The following is a 21,079-nucleotide window of genomic DNA, read 5'->3' as shown; positions in this document are numbered from 1 at the left end:
AAGTTAGGTCAACTCACTGGGCGGATATTAATTTACACTAAGTGGGCGAGATAGGAACTGTAGATGTCGGAGGTTGAAACTCGTTCGTTGAGGTAGAATACCGCCTCGAGTCAGATAGTCACGAGTCGACGGGTGCTATAGTGCCTAGGTTCGTGCGATTAAAAAAAAAAAAAAAATCAGTGTTTCAGCCTGTAATGATAATTTCATGTTCGTCGTGGTGCATTTACCAATCACATAAGTAATATCACAGGCAATGGTGATATAAATGTCCCAACAATTCATGAATCAATAGCAGTTGTGCTTAAAATGACTGGAAGCTTTTGTATACTGTGATGGAGAGGTGGTGTCTTCATCCTGCTATAATGTAAAATAATGTTCGGTGAATAATTGATGAGGGCGTAAATGTGTGACCTCACACATAAGCGGCACCGCTCACAATCAGTTTTCCTTGTAATGTGTAATTCAGTCATTCGTTAGATGAATGGACTATAAAGGTGTGCTGTTATGACCATAGTCGTATGAAATATGATACAGTAAGTCATTAACATAGCTGATATAATAGCCATATTCGACAACGGTATGCATAAACTCTTTGCCTGTTGAGGTGACAATACTTTAACCTCCTACCTCTTCGTGGTGCACCACAGAACACACAAAAACATCTACCTGAAGTACTACCAACGAGGAAATAAGCAACCGTTAACAGTGTCTGAACATCATCCTAATGTTTATTGGTCAGTGTCATTCATGATGTCAATATGGCAGGTAATCTTACTTGTAACTGGACGTAGATGTTAGGTAAATGCATTCCTCTTCAACATATACTGATAATGGTATCAAGTGATAATCCTATGAAATGGAAGTACTGATATAAGGAGAGAGAGAGAGAGAGAGAGAGAGAGAGAGAGAGAGAGAGAGAGAGAGAGACAGACAGACAGACAGAGAGACAGACAGACAGACAGACAGACAGAGACAGAGACAGAGAGAGACAGAGAATGGTTTGGAGCGATTCCAGTATACAGTATAGTGCATTAACATGTTATGGCAACAATGTAAAAACAACATAGAAAATAAAATGTTTAGTATTGTTAAGAATACAAATATTTAGTAGAATGCTAATGGATCTCAAAAACTAGTTCGGCAATTATTATCACTGGCGGTATGGAAAACGTAACTCCCCCCCCCCCCGTCCTGTGCCTGCCCTGGCCTACAGTATGCCAAGCTGCCCCCTTAAGCAGCTCTCCCACCGGCTCAACCAATTGCAGGAAACAGGTTGCATGGAATTGTTGCGTGCCACAGGTTGCACGGACCAAGGCCAGATAAGTATAGTATGATAGATATTATTGTATTATATATAATAGTATATATTTATATCATAATATTATATATAGAATTAATGTAGTCATATTTATTTGGCCTTGGTCAGCGCGACCTGTGGCACACAACAGTTTTCCATGCGACCAGTTTCATGCAACTGGCTGAGCCGATGGGAGAGTCGCTTTACACCTGAGACATTTTTCTCCCCAGCCAACTCCGTACCCAGCCATCTATGGGATGAACTCTGTACTCTGACGGAGGTTCACTACGGACGAAGAGAGTTGATGATCCGAACTTTCGTCGGGCATGTACACACGAACAAACATATACACTGTTGCCAGCACCCGTTACCCACCTCTCGCTGCTAGGTGGCCCAGGTGGAACGTTTGGCGACTGTACATCACATATTTTCCCGAGCTCTGATAATCTGACATGGTACTTCACTTTCCAATAATATGTTTGGTGAGAGAGAGAGAGAGAGAGAGAGAGAGAGAGAGAGAGAGAGAGAGAGAGAGAGTTTTTTTTTGTCTTTTTTATGTAATCCATATCACATCCAAGCGATTTTATTAAGCACAGGAGAGAATTTTGGAATGGGGGGGGGAGATATAGACTTCAATAACCCCTTCAAAATGCTAGTCACGAACAAGTGCTATGGCAGGGATGTAGATCCGTAGCATTGTCTTTATCTACCACCGAGCTACGTGAAATAAGCTGCATAAGGACGAAACCCATGTTAAGGTGGATGAATTATTGTTGTCATTGTTTGTCGCTGATGGTTTCTTGTTATTGTTTGTTTCTTGTTTTTTTGCTTTGTTGTTTTTGTAGTTGTAGTGGAGGTATTGTTGTTCTTGTTCTGTTTCTGTATAATTGTCTTTCTCGTTTTGTTGTTGTTGGTGGTCTTGTCGTTCTTGTTGTTGTGGATAATGGAGCAGAGTTCTTGCCAACGACTGCCATACTGCGCGACGACCACTGGGGGCCTAACGACGACCTCCATCACCACTCACACTGCCGATGCTGGGGTAACCTCGAGTCTTACGGGTCGTTCTCGATGTCGTGGTGGGCTCCCCGGACATCTTCCTGATGAGGCAGCGTGTCGGACAGTAACACCCGACATCTGGAACCATGTAGCAACAGGGCCGGGCGTTACACCCGGGCAAGCTTTTACCTGGTGTGGGTTAGGAAGGGGTAATAATAGTAGTAATGATGATAATCCTAATGGACCCAGGATCGAATCCCGGCTGGGGCAGGGAACAGTTTAAGGATTTGAATTTCCTAAAAAGCAGACTTTCCTGATCTACCAGATGACCCGCCGACATGTCGTAAAAATACCCCCGCTAATACCAGTACACCAGTCCTGTATGAGACAGCCCTAGCATGTATTCAATATGGACGGTGGGTGTTGGCGCCGAAGTGGTGACATGTGGAGGTGTAGGAGGACTACTGGGCCTTGGGATAAGCCACTGCCCCCAAGAAATAGGCCCTGAGCTTTTGCCTAGAGTCGGACACGTAAAAAAAAAAAAAAAAAAAAACAGTAGTAGTGATAGTAATAGTAGCAGTGATGATAATAATAGTAGTGATAATGATAACAGTACAGTAGTAGTGATAATAGTAGCAATGAGTGAAAATTATATTAATAATGATAATAGTAATAATCAGAGCAGTAATAGTGAGTGATAATAATAATGATAATAGCAGTAGTAGTAATATTAATAATGATAACAGCAGTAATAACAAGCCCTTACCAAAGACGTACACCATGCAGTACAGAATATATAGATATGCACTAACAGTTACGCCAGTTTCATATATTGGGGCATAAACTAGGACTCTTACACTATCTTTACGCGTCCCTGCCCAGGAGGGGTTCAGAGACTGGTAGGCTATTTTCATTCGGTTTGTCTGTCTGTCTGTTAACAACTTTACGCGAGAACTGCTGGTGCGATTTTGACTAAAATTACAGAGATGATGGGCTATGACCTTCTGATCACCTGATTAAATTATAGGCCAAACTGGGCCAAGGACCAGGCAGTAGACCCCCAAAAATGTAAAAAAAAAAAAAAAAAAAAAAAAAAAATTTCATAACTCCTTTCAAATTCGTCATATCGTCATGAAGCCAAAACCTGAAGGTGCATCACTCAAATCTGGATCCTATAACATGCCTCATTACATCAGGGGGGGTCAACCCTCAGTTAGCGGTAGGAGGGTCAATGTCTGGTGGGTCGGTCCTAAAATTTCAAATGGGCATAAAACCGTCAATTTTCACCCGATTTACTCCAAATTTGATATGTGACATCATAGACTAGATATCCTGTTGTGTTTATACGTCAGCACTAAAATGACCATCGGGGACGAGTTTGCTGTGCCTTGACACCGCGTCCTGTTTGATAAGTGAAGATGATCCAGGAAGTAGTTTCCAAGATACAGCTATTAATAGATTAGTTTCCTTGTATGCTTATAGCTCGTAAAACAAGTGGTCGTGGGCCCTTCGGCCGATGGGCCCCTCGCACTTGCTCCTGCGGAGGGCCTCGTGCTGGTGGTTTATTTTAGTTGTACCTACTGGCAAAAAATTCTATGAAGATCCTATGCAGGGCGCCTTGAGCAGCGTTTTTTGGTCAAAATGTGATCGCTTATTAAATATAGTCAAAGTTTTTCAATCGTGATGGGACCAAGGTTTTCCACATCAGCGAATTTTTTGAGATTGGTGAGCCAATTTTGGTGTTATTTCAATGTGTAGTTTCGGCTGTCCAAAATATATACACACACACACACACACACACACACACACACACGGCTAGTGCTATAGTATAGTACACAAGTGCTCGTGGGCCCTTCGGGCCCCTCGCACTTGCTCCTGTGGAGGGCTCTCGCATTTATATGCTGTTCTAGTCTAATGTTGTCACTTGGATTTTTTGCAGCTGACCAACTGATCATGTTATTTGCAGCTTCGGGAATGGAACCCAAATTTTTCGAACTCAAGTCCGAAGGACACACACAGACACACGGCTACTGCTACAGTTTATTATAGTTCTACCTCTGGGCAAAAAATTCCACGGAGATCCTATGCCGGAAATCCGGGAGCAGCGTTTTTTGGTCAAAATGTGATCACTAATTAAATAAAGTAAAAGTTTTTCAATCGTGATGGGACCAAGTTTTTTCACATCAATGATTTTTTTGCTATTTATGTGCCAATTTTGGTGCGATTTGAATGTGTAGTTTCGGCTGCCCAAAATGCGCATGCACGCGCACACACACACACACACACACACACACACACACACACACACGGCTAGTTGGATAGTATATTAGATGATACTTAAAATGTGGCAGTTTCATGTATAACGGTATAAGCCAGGACTTATATTCTATCTCTCTGTAAGATATGAAGAGAATCCAGCAAGGAGTTTCCAAAGTATAACACTACAAAACGCTCACAGAGCACATACCTCCGCCAATACCATTGTCATTAAAAAAGGATCTGAATCCGTGTTAGTGAATATAGAATCTGGATCCGTTCCCATATTTAATCGTTTTTGGTCCATGGTCCATCTTTCCATTAAGTTTCATTGAAATTCATTGCGAACTTTTGGACATATTGTGCGGGATACTCCGTGTCCAGATCCAATGCAAATTTAATCATTCTTCCTTGCCCATGGCCCACCCTTCCACAAAATTTAATCAAAATCCGCTCATAAGTTTTGAGTAATCCTGCTAACAGACAAACCAACCAACCAAAGAACGCGGGGTAAAACATAACCTCCTTGGCGGAGGTAACAAGACAGATTTTTCCTTATATGGTCATAGCTCGAGCAGTACAATATGGCAATTTTACCTAAACGGGCATCAACTGCCACACATACTCTATCTTTGTGTCTGATAGGATGCCAATCCACCAGGTAGTTTACGAGATACAGGCCCGGACGGAAAGACGGACGGACAGGGGGGATTCCTATAGCCCAACCATTTGGAATAATGCTGGGAATAATAACAGTGATACTGATTGTGGTAATAATAATAATAATAATAGTAATGATGATGATGATCATGATACTAATCATCATCATCATCATCATCCGGAACCTCCTTTCCCACCCAAGGGCAGGGTGAGGAGTAGCAATGTCCAGACAGCCCAAAATTGCCCAACCCAATGGGTCACGCTTCCATTCACTCACTATTCAAGCTCCCTGAATCCTGGCTCTATCGGATACGCCAAAAACATTCACATATCGTGTCCGACAGAGTCAATCTAGACGCTGCCATGTTAAAAAGGGGTGCCAAAAATCCCTGATCATGCATATCGCCTCACAAAATTCATCCACCCAGCTCGATCTCCTGTCATTATAATAATAATAATAATAATAATAATAATAATAAAAATAAAAATAGTAATACTAATAAAAACAGAAATAATAGTGAAAAAATACCGCGAAACAATCAAATATAAGAAAAATGACACTGACAAGAAAAGAAAAGGAAATAAATTGTGTGTCTGTGTAAATGCATGAAAATAAGCAATATTATAAATAACGTGTCGTATATTATTATACTTAGTGGCATAGTGGGCTTCGTAACAGCTCTTCATAAGCGATATATTATTATTATTATTATTATATTTTTGCATAAAACATCTCTGCACTAATGACCGTTATTTATAGTCTAATATTTAAACAGTTTGCACTAAATTTCAAAAGTCACTTAACATCACGACTCTCAAAAATCTTCATAAATTGCCGTACCTGAACTCAAAGCAGGAAGAACAGCCAGTAAAATGTAGATCAGACCAAAAGGAGCCATGACGTTCATCCTTCTCGGTGTCGGAGTCCACTCTGAGCTGAGTGAGCTCCCACAGTGGACTGGCCAGCGTTACCAGATTCCCAAGCCCATATTATCGTACAAGGCATGTTAAAATTATCGTTTTTTAATCAAAATTATCGCACACATTGAACGAAAGCCTTTCCCCCACAATTTATCCCATCTGGCCGCATTTCTACTACGTATACGCACATAAATAATGCATATTGGCTACTTAAGGGTAACTTTACTTAATATCTAAATCGTATAGGCTAATGACCTACACTGAGCCTGCAACTTAAGGCAGAGGCTAACCCATCTTGAGTAACTATAGTTGCGCACTGGTTTTAAGCACTGATTTTATGCAAATTACCTTTCTTTCACATATATGACATAAATAAATTATAGCATATATTGGGACTGCCGAAACACTCGAAAGCATATCCACACAAAGAAAAAAATAACGTGGACTAGAGAACAAGACAGTCCTTATCTCCGAAAGGGAAACAAACTTCAGAAAATGACGAGTGAAGGTGAGTGCACAGTGAGGTAATGAAGACCAAAAGTCACTGAAAGCTAATGTTATAAGCCCCCACTTGAATCAGCCATGATAAAACAGCCCTTACAGACATGACTCATGGAGTCAGCCGCAGGCCAACGGGAACTGAACAGGGGTAGACCTATGACACTCACACAGAGAACGATACACAAGGACAGGAACTCGACACTTGAGTTTGTAGTACGCGGCACGTTTGCTACCCTGACCAGGATCTTATGTCATATGTTTATGAAATGTTAGACAGGTATGTAAGTTATTTAATGAAAGTCCTCCAAAGTATTAATTATGGAAACAATATCGCATTATCTGAATGAAATATTGCACAAATACATAAATTATCGCATTATCGTATGCATGATACGTACAGTCGTCAGCATAAATTCGCTGCAAGTCTACTCGTGTGATGTGAGTCCTTTTGTCTGGCAACAGTGTAAGGGGACTAGTTGCCACGTAGCCTTTTAAACACTTTAACGACGTGTTTTTTAAAAATAGTACTAGAGGCTGGCTAGAGTATAATATTATGTATACCGTACTTAATCAGTTTAAAAAAAATGCAAAAGCTGACGGAATGTTATGAAACGACGTACGAGCGTAATACTGTACTCTGACATTCCTCATAACCGTGTCTAAACTCCCTTCCCCTCTCTCCCCCTTTCTCCTCCTGATGTCCCCCCACCCCTCCTTCCCCCTCCTACACCCCACTCACGTTCATGCCTCTCCACTTTCTCCTCTCCTCACTCTCTCTACCTTCATTCATTTATCCACGGCACTAACCCGACTTGTGCATCACAATTCTCTCTTGACTGTTTGTTAAAGCAATACTGTCCTGTTCTCAATTGCTCGAAAAGCTTTAATAAAATGTATCCAAAGCTAATTACCAATACCCCTTCCGTTCTAATTCCATTCTCACCTTCCCCGTCTGATTCCCACTCTTTTCATTCCAGTTGTCATTCTCTTCTCCACCCCTTGTCACTACCAACAGCCGCTAGATACAGAAACGTTTGAGGACTTGTTCTTGTGATGTATTCCTTACTGTGTTCTTACCTAATTGTTCTTACCTAATTGTATCTTTACAGGAATGAGTCAAGCTCGTATTGTCCCGTGTCTTAGACCATATTTATCGTACATATCCTTAAATTTGTGAATTGTTTTGGCACACACTATTTCATTCGGTAGTGCATTCCATTCATCAATTGCTCTGTTTGGGAAACTGAATTTCCTTACGTCTTTATCACCTCTCTTCTTATGCAGTTTTTTTGCAGTGTCCTCTTGCTGATGCTTCTCCATATGTTAAGTAATCATTTATGTCTATTTTCTCCTTTCCTGATATGCACTTATATAGCAATTTCATGTCACCTCTTTTCCTTCTCTCCTGTAGTGTTGGTAGATTCAGTTTATTTAGTCTTTCTTCATAGCTTAGGTCCCTTAAGCTTGGTATCCATCTTGTAGCAGCCCTTTGAACTTTTTCAATCTTGTCTATATGCTTTTTGAGATGAGGACTCCAGACTACTGATGCATATTCCAGGGTTGGTCTAATGAATGATGTTATTATCCTTTTTAGCATGTCTTCATTTATGTATGTGAATGCTATTCTCATATTTGCAAGCAGTGTATACATGTTCCGTACCTTCTCGCTGATGTGGTCAGCCGGAGATAGTCTGTTATTGATAATCACACCTAGGTCTTTCTCTCTTTCTGATGTGTATAGGGTTTTATTTCCTAACTTATAATCCCAATCAGGTCTTTTTCCACTTTTACCAAACTTGATTACATGACACTTGTCCACATTGAATTCCATTTGCCATGTACTACTCCATTCATGAAGTTTATTTAATTCTTCTTGTAGCTCCCTACAAGAGTCTGTGCTAGTAATTCTCTTTTGTATTTTTGCATCATCTGCAAACATATTCAGATAGCTCTCATTTCCAGTGTTACCGTTTATATCATTTATGTACACTAAAAACATGATTGGTGCCAGCACCGAACCCTGTGGTACTCCACTAGTCACTTCTTTCCATGATGAGTAGTTTCCTCTTAGTACTGTCCTCATTTCTCTTTTTATGAGAAAGTCTTGCATCCAACAAAACAGTTTGCCTCGAATCCCTCCTTGATGGTACAGCTTCCATAAAAGTCTTTGGTGTGGTACTGTGTCAAAAGCTTTCTTGAAATCTAAATAGATACTGTCCACCCATCCTTCCCTTTCCTGTATTGTGTTTGTTACTCTGTCATAGTAGCTCAACAGATTAGTAACACATGATTTTCCTTTTCTGAAACCAAACTGTCTTTCTGTTATCATACTGTGTTTTTCTAGATGATTTACCCAAGCTTTTCTTATAAGTTTTTCTAATACCTTGCTTACAACACTAGTCAGTGATACTGGTCGGTAGTTGAGAGGATTTTGTCTATTTCCTTTCTTGAATAAGGGGACTATATTTGCTTTTTTCCAAATATCAGGTAGTTTCCCTTGACTCAAAGATTTCTTGAAAATTAAAAATAATGGTTTACTTAACTCATTTGCACATTCTCGTAACACCCAACATGAAATTTCATCAGGACCACTTGCTTTTCCTCTGTCTAATCTACTTAACTCCTCTTGTATTACTTTTTCTGCTATTTGTATATCTGGTAGTATGTGTGGACATGCGTGTTCCACATAGTCTCTCTCAAAATTTTTTTCTTCTGTAAAAACTAATTGGAAATTCTTATTTAGTGCTTCATAAATATCTTTCTCTTGTGTATAAGTGATTCCTTCGTCCGTAATGGATTGTATTATATCTTTTACTTTGGTTTTGCTTCTGATATAGCTGTAAAACAGCTTTGGTTGATCACTACTTTTATTTATTATATCCTCCTCAAACTGTTTTTGGGCTTCCCTCCTTATTCTTGTATAGTCGTTTCTTGCCTGTTTGTAATTATTATATGCCCTTTCACTATTGTGTCTTCTGTATCTATTCCACAACAAATCTCTTCTTTCTTTAGATTTTTTACATTCTGTATTGAACCATTTCTGTATTTTCTTATCTGCTTCTTTGTGCTGTGGGATGTAATTCTGGACTCCTATTTCATAAAATTCACAAAATTTTTTATATACAGCATTTAAATCTTGTCCTCTAAGCTCATTTTCCCAATCAACTTCTAAGAAATACTTCTTTAGGTCTTGATAATTTCCCTTTTTATAGTTTAGTCTCTTTTTGTAACTGTCAGTGCTGTTTACTATGTCATATGCTATCCTGAAGTTATAATTTAGTACTGCATGATCGCTTTTGCCGAGTGGAGGGTGATATATTAAACTGTCAATGTCATTTTCTTGCCTAGTAAATATTAGATCTAGCACTGAAGGTACATCAAGTCCTCTTTTTCTAGTGGTTTCCCTCACATGTTGCGTTAAGAAAAACTCTTGTACGAGATCCAGGAGCTTTTGGTCCCAGCAGCTTTCTTGGCTATTTATATCTAGAGTATTCCAATTTATATTTGTATTGAAATCCTCAGTTAGTATAATTCTTTCCGATTTCTCTTCCATTTTATGTAGCAAGGATCTTATACTCTGAATTGTACTCTCTGCTAGGTCCTCATATTCGTCTCTTTCCCATGTGTTTGATTTGGGTGGCATATACAAATTGGCTACAGTTACTTTACCTTCAGATGTGTCGATCTCTACTGCAATCAGTTCTACTTGTGATGGTATATCTAGGTTTATTTCCTTGACTTTTAGATTTTTCTTAGTTAATATTATAATTCCTCCTCCTTTTTTAAATTTCTGTCTCTTCTCCATATATTGTATTCCTCTAAGTTTAGTATGTCATTGGATATCCTTGGTGTTAATTTTGTCTCAGTTAGGCATATTATTTGTGGTTCATTTTCTCTGACATAATCATTCATCTCTAGTAATTTAGATACCATTCCATCCACATTTGAGTACATCAACTTTATCATCTTGTTTATATACTTGTCATGACATGGTTCTACTAACTTCCTCCTTTTTCTTCCATCCTGTTTGTGTACCACTTTCGTACCTGCAATCCTATTACTTTGTAAAAAAATTTCTTCTTGTCCTCTTCTGATCTTCCCTCATTGTGTGTGTGTGTGTGTGTGTGTGTGTGTGTGTTTGTGTGTGTGTGTGTGTGTTTAGTGAGCCTGGCAGTTGGTGGCTATTATTTCAGTAGGCGAAATCAAACAAACATTTGTGCCCATTCCTCCTACTTCCTCTCTCTCTCTCTCTCTCTCTCTCTCTCTCTCTATCTCGTTCCAAGGAAAATGTTCCCATCCTTCTCATACTGTTCACTGATTCATGAAGCAGGATCAGAACCCATCATGTTTCGAACTACTGCATCAGGTTTGGAGTAAAGAGTGGGTGAAAAAGCCTGAGGCATGGCAAGATACTCTCGAATGTAAAGAGCTAAAAGGTTACAGGAATAGACAAGAAATGGAGAAGAGTGCAGTTCATTACGTAGATCTGCGCCGTGGTTAAGGTAGACAGGGTGCGGAGAGAGGGGAGTGGAAATGAAGGAGCATGGGGAGGGGTGGGAGTTAAGAGGTAGGGTGGGGAGGGACATGGGGTGGGTACGAGGGAGAGAGCAGAAGTTTTATCACTCTACAACATTTTTCTGTCGTCTTTTGCTCATTTTTATGCTAATCAGATATAAAGACCATTGCATTCCGGGCGATTTATAGCACTAATTCTTACAAACACGTCTTTCAAGCGTATAAAAGCCTGTGTGGCGACTAGTTCCTATACACTGTTGCCAGACAAAACAACCACATCACACAAGCAGGCTTGCAGCGAATTTGTGCTGACGACTGTACGTCGTACAGAGTGCCAAATTATCGTAAATGTACGATAATTATCGTACGTCTGGCAACGCTGAGTCAATGGCACAGTCGCGCCCAAGGTGCACCCGCCATAAGTGTGGTAAGGGGGCGGAGCTAGTGACGTCATATTAGCCAGCCAATCAGGACACAGATGGGACTGTCATATACTGTACTACTATATAGAGAATTATTGTTATTAATTATTCAGTCTTATAAAAGTATCAAGAAAAAAACAAAAATTCCTGTTCTAGTTATTTTTATGAAGTGTTTAATATACTAGAAACTTTAACAAGTCCTCAGGAAAAAAGTCATTTTCAAAATGTGTTAGTACAGAGCTCAATGCAATGGTGAGAATAAACCGGAGTCAATTGTGTAACGAAATCTGTTTAAAATTCCTTTTCAACATATGGTTCTTTGCATGGGGGAGGCGGTGGCTCAGTCGGTAGAGAGGTGGCCTGCAGTCCTAACGGACCCAGGTTCGAATCCCGGCTGGGGCAGGGAACAGTTTAAGGATTTGAATTTCATTAAATCAGGCTTTACTGATCTACCAGAAGACCCGTCGACATGTCGTAAAAATACCCCTGCTAATACCAATACACCAGTCCTGTATGAGACAGCCCTAGCATGTATTCGATATGGACGGTGGGTGTTAGCGCCGAAGTGGTGAAATGTAGAGGTGTATGGTATGTAGGAGGACTGCTGGGCCTTGATAGCAGGCTGTGCAGCCTATGCCCAGAGTCGGACACATAAAAAAAAAAAAATACATGAGAATCGTGAAGATATCGATGTGTGGATAGAATATATCGCTAGTGAAGAGGAATGACGAAATTTCGAAAGGCACATAACATCACGACTCTCAAAAAACGTATTAAGAGAGGTGTGTGCACGTGGGGCTTAGGGAAATTGACTACAGGCATTTTTGGCGAGAGAAGTTACCGCGGATAGATCCCGGATCGAGATAAAGTCAATCCCGACAGCTGATCCTGTTTTGGCGAGGCACAGTCCTGGTCCTGGATTGGAGTGAAAGATGATCCCGGATCGATCTGAGGTAGTCTACCTCCTCGAGGTGCACTGAGCCGGGTGATCCTGGATTGTGACGTCACACCAAAACAAATATAGCGTCAGTTCCTACATTGCAAATCCCGTATTTACTTTTTTTTTTTTTTTTTTTTTTTTTTTTTAATAATATACTGATAAAATGCTACTGCCAGTTACTAAGGTGAGCATGAGGGGTTCAACTGTGTCTGGTTTTATCAGTAATGAAGCCATATTGCAGAAAATGAGAGCAGAATTACTGCCAACCAAATCATCAAACTGAACTTTCAACCGCTATCGTTTTGTTTACAATCAGGTGGGGCACTGGGGTGTCGCCATGGCAACAGGACAAGCCGATCCGGAACTGCTGGACTGTTTTGGTGTGACTCTTCTGGATCAGTAATCCGCCTTGATCCTAATCCGATCCCATCGATCCCGCCAAAATAGGCCTTAGTTGGCATCCTTTACTCAGGCCCGCCCTACACACGCCCCTTTACCACAGCCTATCCATACACGCACAGAGAAATAAAAACCTGTAGCTTCCTGGGGTAAAAGGGGAAGACTTTCATGCATGGTTGCGGAGAGAGCGGACATGTGCTCAGCTCTCCTTTAGCTTGTAGAGCTACCCCACTGGCAATAGCTTTTTGGACTTAGTGGTAATAAAGTTAGAACAGCTAGTTCTCACATTCCTCCAAGCCCTGTTAGAGATATAGTAGGTGTCTATATCTGCTTACTGAGATTGCCTTTGCTTACTTGCCACTGGAGTGTACCCACACTGATCGTTCTGGGGTGTGTTATACACAGGTACGGCTTCCCGAGAGTGGTTTGAGAGGGTATTCTCATACTAGATGTGTCTTCCCCGGGTAGGCTAGTTTGTCTCTTGCTCGTTTTTCTCTTTCTTCCCCCTTCCCCCGTGAGAGGTAAGTGGTTGCTATGGCGGACGCCCTTATTGCCTCTCCCCCTTCAGGGGGGGAAGTAGTCCTGACCGACCCCCGACTGCTCCAAGACAAACTGCCCCGAGCACACAACAGGTCAAACCACGGACGGATGAAAACGCGTCTATCTTCGCGCATGACGTCACGCGGCCAGCAGTGGTGCTGGCTCGCTCAGGTCACCGTGCTGTTCACAACTGTTCAATGCCTACTAACTGTGCAGTATTCGGGTGTTATGAAGACTCTTGAAAGAAGGTTAAGGGTGTCAGCTTCTTTAGATTACCAAGAAGTGAAAAGTTCGTAAAAAGTGGATATATTTGGGTAAAAGAAAAGACATCTTTAACCCAGACATAGCACAAGTATGCAGTCGTCATTTTGAGCAAATAGCATTTAAAAGGTCGCTCAAATATGAACTGCTGGATATACCAATACCTCCAAGTCAAAGAAGACTAGAGGATGATGCATTTCCAACACTGATTTTACCAAATTCTAAAGGCAAGAATGAGACAAAAAAGAAAGAAAAAAAAACAAGAAGGGATATTTTTAAAAGATGCTTTTCAACAGTTATACATGAAAATATCAAATGGGTGGACAACTTCACTACGTTTATCTTGCAATAACAAATGACTATTTATCTTTCTATTTATCTATCTATCCCTCTACCTAATATACACTGATTCTCAATTCTCAATAGAAAAATTTTAAAGCATCTTTCCTATCACAACCTTCTTTCCGATCGTCAGTACGGGTTCCGTCAGGGACGGTCCACTGGCGATCTTCTCACCTACCTTTCAGACTCCTGGTCATCCTCCTTTCGGGGACTTTGGCGAAAGCTTTGCCATTGCACTTGACATCTCAAAGGCTTTCGATCGAGTCTGGCATAAATCTTTAATTTTCAAACCGCCCTCCTACGGTTTCTATCCTTCTATCTGTGCCTTCATCGCTAGCTTCCTTTCTGGTCGTTCTATAGCCGCTGTTGTAGACGGCCATCGTTCTTCTCCTACATCTATCAACAGTGGTGTTCCTCAGGGCTCTGTCCTATCACCAACTCTCTTCCTTTTATTCATCAATGATCTTCTAAGCTGTACATCTAACCCTATCCACTCATACGCTGATGACTCCACCCTTCACCTTTCCATTCGGTTCCCGCAACGCCCATCTCAACAGTTACTTCAACAAACAAGGTATGAGGCTATGGCACACCTAATGTCTGCCTTGGCTCGTATCTCTGACTGGGGTAAAAATAATATGGTTGTTTTTAATGCATCTAAGACTCAGTTCTTACACCTATCAACCCAACAAAATCTTCCACAGGTATACCCACTAATGTTTAATAATATTCAGCTTAATCCTGCATCATCCTTGAACATGCTTGGGGTTTCATTTACTCGGGACTTATCTTGGAAAGATCATATTACAGTTCTTGTAAAATCTGCTTCCAAGAGATTGGGTGTGCTAAGCCGACTCTGCTCTTTCTTTACCCCTGCACAATTGTTGACTCTATACAGGGGTTTTATCCGCCCCTGTGTGGAGTACAACTCTCATGTGTGGGGAGGCTCCCCACATACAGCTCTTCTCAATAGCGTGGAGTCAAAGGCTTTTCGTCTTATTATCTCTCCTCCTCGTACTGACTCCCTTCAACCTCTGTCTCTTCGCCGCACTGTTCCATCTTTATTTCTTTTCTATCGCTACTTTAATGGTCATTGCTCCTCTGAACTGTCTGCTTGCATTCCTCCACCTCTACGACGGGCGCGTAGCACCCGTCTGGCAACAAACTCTCATCCCTTTTCTGTCCAACTCTCTAATGCAAGAGTTAACCGTTACTCCCAGTCTTTCATTTATGCAACAGGTCAATTCTGGAACTGTCTCCCTCTGTCTGTATTTCCTGCTGCCTATGATCTCCAGTCTTTCAAACGCAGTTTGTAAAGGCATCTCAAAATGATCGGATCTTAAATTTGGCTCTCTATTGTATTTTGTTTTTCTCTTGGAGGGAACTGTTACTGCGGGCTTATGGCCTTTGGTTCCTTCTTCCTCGCATATATATATATATATATATATATATATATATATATATATACATATATATATATATATGTATTTAAATAGGTTAGGAGGAGCACCTCAGTTACAACACTTCTCTCTCTCTCTCTCTCTCTCTCTCTCTCTCAATATATATTGACATGCATACAACGTTATGTAGACATATGTGGATATACAATATAAAAAATCGTATATATAAAAGGGGCTAATAAATATTCATTACATATTTCTTGCAATAAGTATTACATACAAGCCTTTCTATCTATCTATCTATCTAATGTATACTGATATTATACTGTATATAAATAATGAGACAGACAGACAGACAGACAGACAGAGACAATAGGGCTATATACGTGGGAGTGTCAAAGAACACGGGTATTGGATCACAAGGAACACCTCACTTATACTCTCTCTCTCTCTCTCTCTCCTACATTTTTCTTGCAATAACTATTCCACACAAGCCTTTCTATCTATCTATCTATTTAATGTATATAACAGGGTTGGGTCCAAGTACAAGCTACTGTACAAGTCCAAGTATCAGGAAATTTTTCAAGTACAAGTACATCCGTTTTCCAGTTTACGTAAGTCCAAGTCCAAGTACATGTCATGGTACTTCAGTATAAGTACAAGTACTTTATACCAAACAAAAGTGCTCCTGTTTCGAAGATGGAACATAAATGATCGTCACATTCTAAAGGTTAATAAGATAGAAAGTAACGTATTAGAATATAAGTATACTTTATTAATCAAACCATTTCTTCTGTGATAGAATATTAAGTCTTTATAAAGTCCAATAGATTATATATATTTTTGTTAAATATAATGTACTTGATTGTACTTGAAAGTACTTGGTATTTTTCAAGTACTTAGGATCAAAGTACAAGTATAACCAAAATTTTAAACTCCAAGTACAAGTACATGAAAAACTGTACTTAAGTCCAAGTAGCAAGTACAAGTACTGTACTTCGACCCAACTCTGGTATATAAACAATGAGAGAGAGAGAGAGAGAGAGAGAGAGAGAGAGAGAGAGAGAGAGAGAGAGAGAGAGAGACTGAACAGGCCTAGGGAGTAAAAGGACACTGGGGAACTGCATCAGAAGGAACACCTCACTTATACTCTCTCTCTCTCTTTCTCTCTGTAATTATGTATCTGTATATATATAAGAATATAGAATATACAGCAAATTCAGTATATTAGACGGAGAGAAAAATAGAGCAATACGTACATACATATGTAGGCTTGTATAGAAAATTTATTGCAAGAAATATATTATAGAAATTTTATATTATATATCCACATGTAGCAACATAATATTATATACATACAAATATATACGGAGAGAGAGAGAGAGAGAGAGAGAGAGAGAGAGAGAGAGAGAAGCTCCTTGCTATCGTCGTCTTATATAGTAAATTAGACTCACTTTGTTATCTTTGTCCTCCTCTAGTAGTTCAGCCACACTTTTTGTAAGGTCCCTCAATATGAGTTCTTGAGGGCAGATGGTGAGAGAGATAATGACAGTAACTGGATAGAGTTTATAAGCAGGCAGGCAGGAAAATTAATAGTACCAAGTGAAGAGTTTCAGAAACAACCGAGTGATGGAAAATTTGTTGCAGTGTTGCCATGGGAACCAGTTAAAGCCAGGAAAGGGAGCATTGAAAGTTCCTACAAAACTCTATCTATCTATTGCCAGACGCCTTAATCCCATACTGGGTTGCCACAAACAAATCGCCTCCACGTCACCCTGTCGCCCGCCGTTTCACGCCCTGCTCCCAGTTCACACCCCTTTCTCTCATATACCTCTCCACTCCATCCTTCCATCTCATCCTTGGCCTTCCCCTCCCTCTCTTCCCCTCCACCTGACTCACATACACCCTCCTACAAAAGATAATGGTAATTTTCCTGTTTTGCCTTCAGATACTGTTCAGTACTTTGTCCGTTGCCGTATATTTATTAGAAAACCACATTCTAAACAACTGTAAAATCTCAAGGCAATAAAACAAAAAAGTGAAAATTCTAGTAAACTAGAGGGCAATAGTATGCCTTTCTTTTTTTCTTTTTCTTTTTTTACCAATACAATGTTAAGAAAACGGAGCCTTTTTTTTTTTTTTTTTTTTTTTTTAACCTATACAGTACAATGTTAAGAAAACGGAGCTGTCAGTGATGGCTTGGGAGTGTGTACACCACAGAAAATGGAGCAGACAGGAGAAGTAAGGGTAGGGGATAGAAAATGGAGAAATGAATTCCCCGAGCTAGACATCTAAGGTCATATACCCCGCTAAGTTACAAGAGGGAGCTACCCCTCCCGGCACAGCAGTCTCCGGCCGCGGGCTTGAACTCGCGACCCCCTGGCCACGAGCCCGAGGCTCTGCCTCTGAGCTACCGTGCCCCCGGGTAGGGGAGAGAGGGGGAGAGGGACAGGTAGGCCGCGTCACGTCACGTCACCTGCGTCCGGTTAGACCTGACACCCACACCCTCGGAAATAGATCGGATGCTATGTTTTAAGTGGTGTGTGTGTGTGTGTGTGTGTGTGTGTGTGTGTGTGTGTGTGTGTGTGTGTGTGTGTGTGAGACATTTGACCCTTCAGAAAGAGTCCCTGCCGGTCCAGTGAACAGAAACCAAAACGAGAGAGAGAGAGAGAGAGAGAGAGAGAGAGAGAGAGAGAGAGAGAGAGAGAGAATGTTAAATACCACGCCAAAACTCCTAATTACGTCCTCTGATTGAAGGGGTTAATGAGGGTCGTCTCTTAACTGGGCTAACGAGATCCAAGAGCGGTCATTACACCTGATACACACCCTTAATTAACCCACCTTGATTAAATGAAATGGACCGGCAATTACAAGCATATATGTTTTGCTTTAATTAGCGACCAGTGTGCAATTTGATGCAGGTAATTAACGAGCAGTTTTAAATATACAGGATAGTCCCTAATTAGCGATTCATTAGAGTTAAATATATCTTGCGGTAATTAGCGGTCAATATGGAATTTGATACAGGTAATTAACGAGCAATTTTACGTATACAGGATAGTCTGTTATTAGCGCTTCGTTAGAGACTCCCGTGGCAGTTGCGTCTTGCAATCTCTCTCTCTCTCTCTCTTTCCACAGTATATACTTGTATGGTCATATACTTCTATCAATCCATACATACGTACATACACACAGATAGTTACAGATAGATAGATAGATTGATAACTGTTCTGATTTTACATCTGCAGAGACAAAAACTGCTTCTTCATAATAAAGCACAATTTCAGTATGTGGTTATAGTTAAATCATTTGAAAAACATGTTGTATTATAAAAAAATATACTGGATTTCCAACTGTTGTTTGCCTTCCTCTGTACTCCATTGTGTGTTTTACCATTTTCACTTTAACTTGGCCTAAAGTTGCATCTCTCCATTTTGAATTCTAAGCTGTTACAAGAGATGAACACTAGAATATGACAAGTACTCATGGGCCCTTCGGGCCCCTCGCACTTGCTCCTATGGAGGGCTCTCGCGTTTATGTGCTGTTCTAGTGTAACGTTGTCATTTGGATTTTTTGCAGCTAACTAATTGATCGTGTTATTTGCAACTTCGGGAATGGAACCCAAGTTGTCCGAACGCAAGTCCGAAATACATTAGTTGTACCTGTGGGCAACAAATTCTACAGAGATCCAATACCGGGCGCCAGGAGAGGCGTTTTTTGGTCAAAATGTGATCGCTCATTAAATATAGTAAAAGTTTTTCAATCGTGATGGGATCAAGTTTTTTCACATCGCCGAATTTTTTGCGATTAATTTTTTTTTTTTAATTTATTATTATTTTTTTTTTTTGGTGCGATTTGAATGTGTGGTTTCGGCTGCCCAAAGCACACACACACACACACACACACACACACACACACACACACACACACCTACTGCTATAGTATATTAGACGCCAGTCACGAAGAAGTGCTATGGAAAGAATGTAGAGTGTGAAATAAACTAGAAAAGAGCCAAAAATCTGGGCCAAGTTAGAGTAAAACGAGTATAGTTTGGTTAATTGCTCATCATTACCTAACACATCATGGGTATGCGGCCGTGTGATGTGTCCGGCTCAGGGAAGATGGACGCCCCTGTCCTGCATTGTCCCGGGTCACCCTTGGGCAAGGTGTAGCACCCGTTAGCCCACCAAAAAGGTAGTAGCTGCATGGTTACCATCGCACCGGGTAGTACTACCATGGCAGTGACGTGGTAGCTGGCCTTGCACAACACTCCCAGGCTGGGAACTCAACCACATTTACCAAGTAGTCAAAGTCTGGGCTGACACTACAGCTCATACATATCTCCTATACACAGCTTATCCTCATGGGGGTATGCCTCCTCCATTTTACCTGCATCTCGCCGTGGGGAAGGACCCTGTTCCCACACTGGCCAGGCGCGGTCTGCCACAGAAGGTGTTGTTTGTTTGTGGCCGATGGGTCTGCTAGGCCACACAGACAGCATCAACATCTATACACCACTACCACTACTACTCAGGGGGGGAAGGAGGGAGCGAGGGGTGGGGGGAGTGGGGATAAAAGGGATGGGTAGTGAAATACGAGAGAAGTAAAAAGAAAAAAAGAAATAGGAAAACGCTCATTCAGTATGATCAGCAAAAACTAACCTCTCTCTCTCTCTCTCTCTCTCTCTCTCTCTCATTCAAGAACGGCACAGGTGGCCACGTTACAGTCACTCTTTGGCGAATTATTTTACTTACTCCATGTTATTATTCTCTCGTATGTTACCTATATCTTTTAAATACCTTCATAATTTGCGTTAATAAGATATACAAGAAAACTGGGGTGTAATGTGTATATTAAATTGCTAAGGAAGAGGTGTTACGGAATATCCACAAATACCGTTCTTTTTCTTCTTCTCATCTCCCTCCTTCTCTTCTCATTATCATCACCACCATCATCATTCTCTTCCTTCTCCTCATTATCGTCATCGTTATCATCACCTTTACTGTATTCAGATAAGGAACTATCGCCCTCAGTCTGTCTCTCCCTCTTCCTATGACCTCCAGCCTCTTTAGACTCTAACAGACACCCTGAAAGGAGCAAGGGGGCTGTTGCTGTCTGGATTTCTCTGTCTATCATACTAGTCAGTTATACCTATACCACACCACACCAACACACAGGATAATACCACACCAGTCAGTAATAGCCACACCACGCCACACCACCACCAGGATAATACCACACGTCAGTAATAGCCACAGCACACCACACCACCACACAGGATAATACCACACCAGTCAGTAATAGCCACACCACACCACACCACCACACAGGATAATATACGACACCAGTTAATAATAACCACACCACACCACCACACAGGACAATACCACACCAGTCAATAACAGACACACCACACCACACCACCATACAAGATAATACCACACTAGTCAATAATAGCCACACCACACCACCACAGGACAATACCACACCAGTCAGTAACAATCACACCACACCACTCAGTATAACGAGCAAAGATCGAATAAAAATATTATTCAAGCCATTTGTTTCTTTTTTTATTTATTTTCTCCAAAACGTGTGATGGAAAAACTCAAATGTGTGGTTTTAATCA

General features: G+C 40.8%; 1 long non-coding RNA gene across 1 annotated transcript; it reads right to left on the bottom strand.

The window, feature by feature from the left end:
* Nucleotides 1-1,793: 1,793 nt before the first annotated feature.
* On the bottom strand, nt 1,794-6,143 carry LOC145394933 (uncharacterized). The gene is made up of 2 exons (XR_013896519.1): nt 6,051-6,143; nt 1,794-2,482 (listed from the first exon to the last, which is right to left on the bottom strand). It is a non-coding gene; the product is annotated as an uncharacterized LOC145394933 (long non-coding RNA).
* Nucleotides 6,144-21,079: the final 14,936 nt, after the last annotated feature.

The sequence above is a fragment of the Coenobita brevimanus genome, chromosome 29, assembly GCF_032717465.1.
Source record: "Coenobita brevimanus isolate Jiangsu-jjx chromosome 29, ASM3271746v2, whole genome shotgun sequence".
NCBI classification, from domain to species: Eukaryota; Metazoa; Arthropoda; class Malacostraca; order Decapoda; family Coenobitidae; genus Coenobita; species Coenobita brevimanus.
This window is presented reverse-complemented; position numbering and strand designations above follow the sequence as displayed.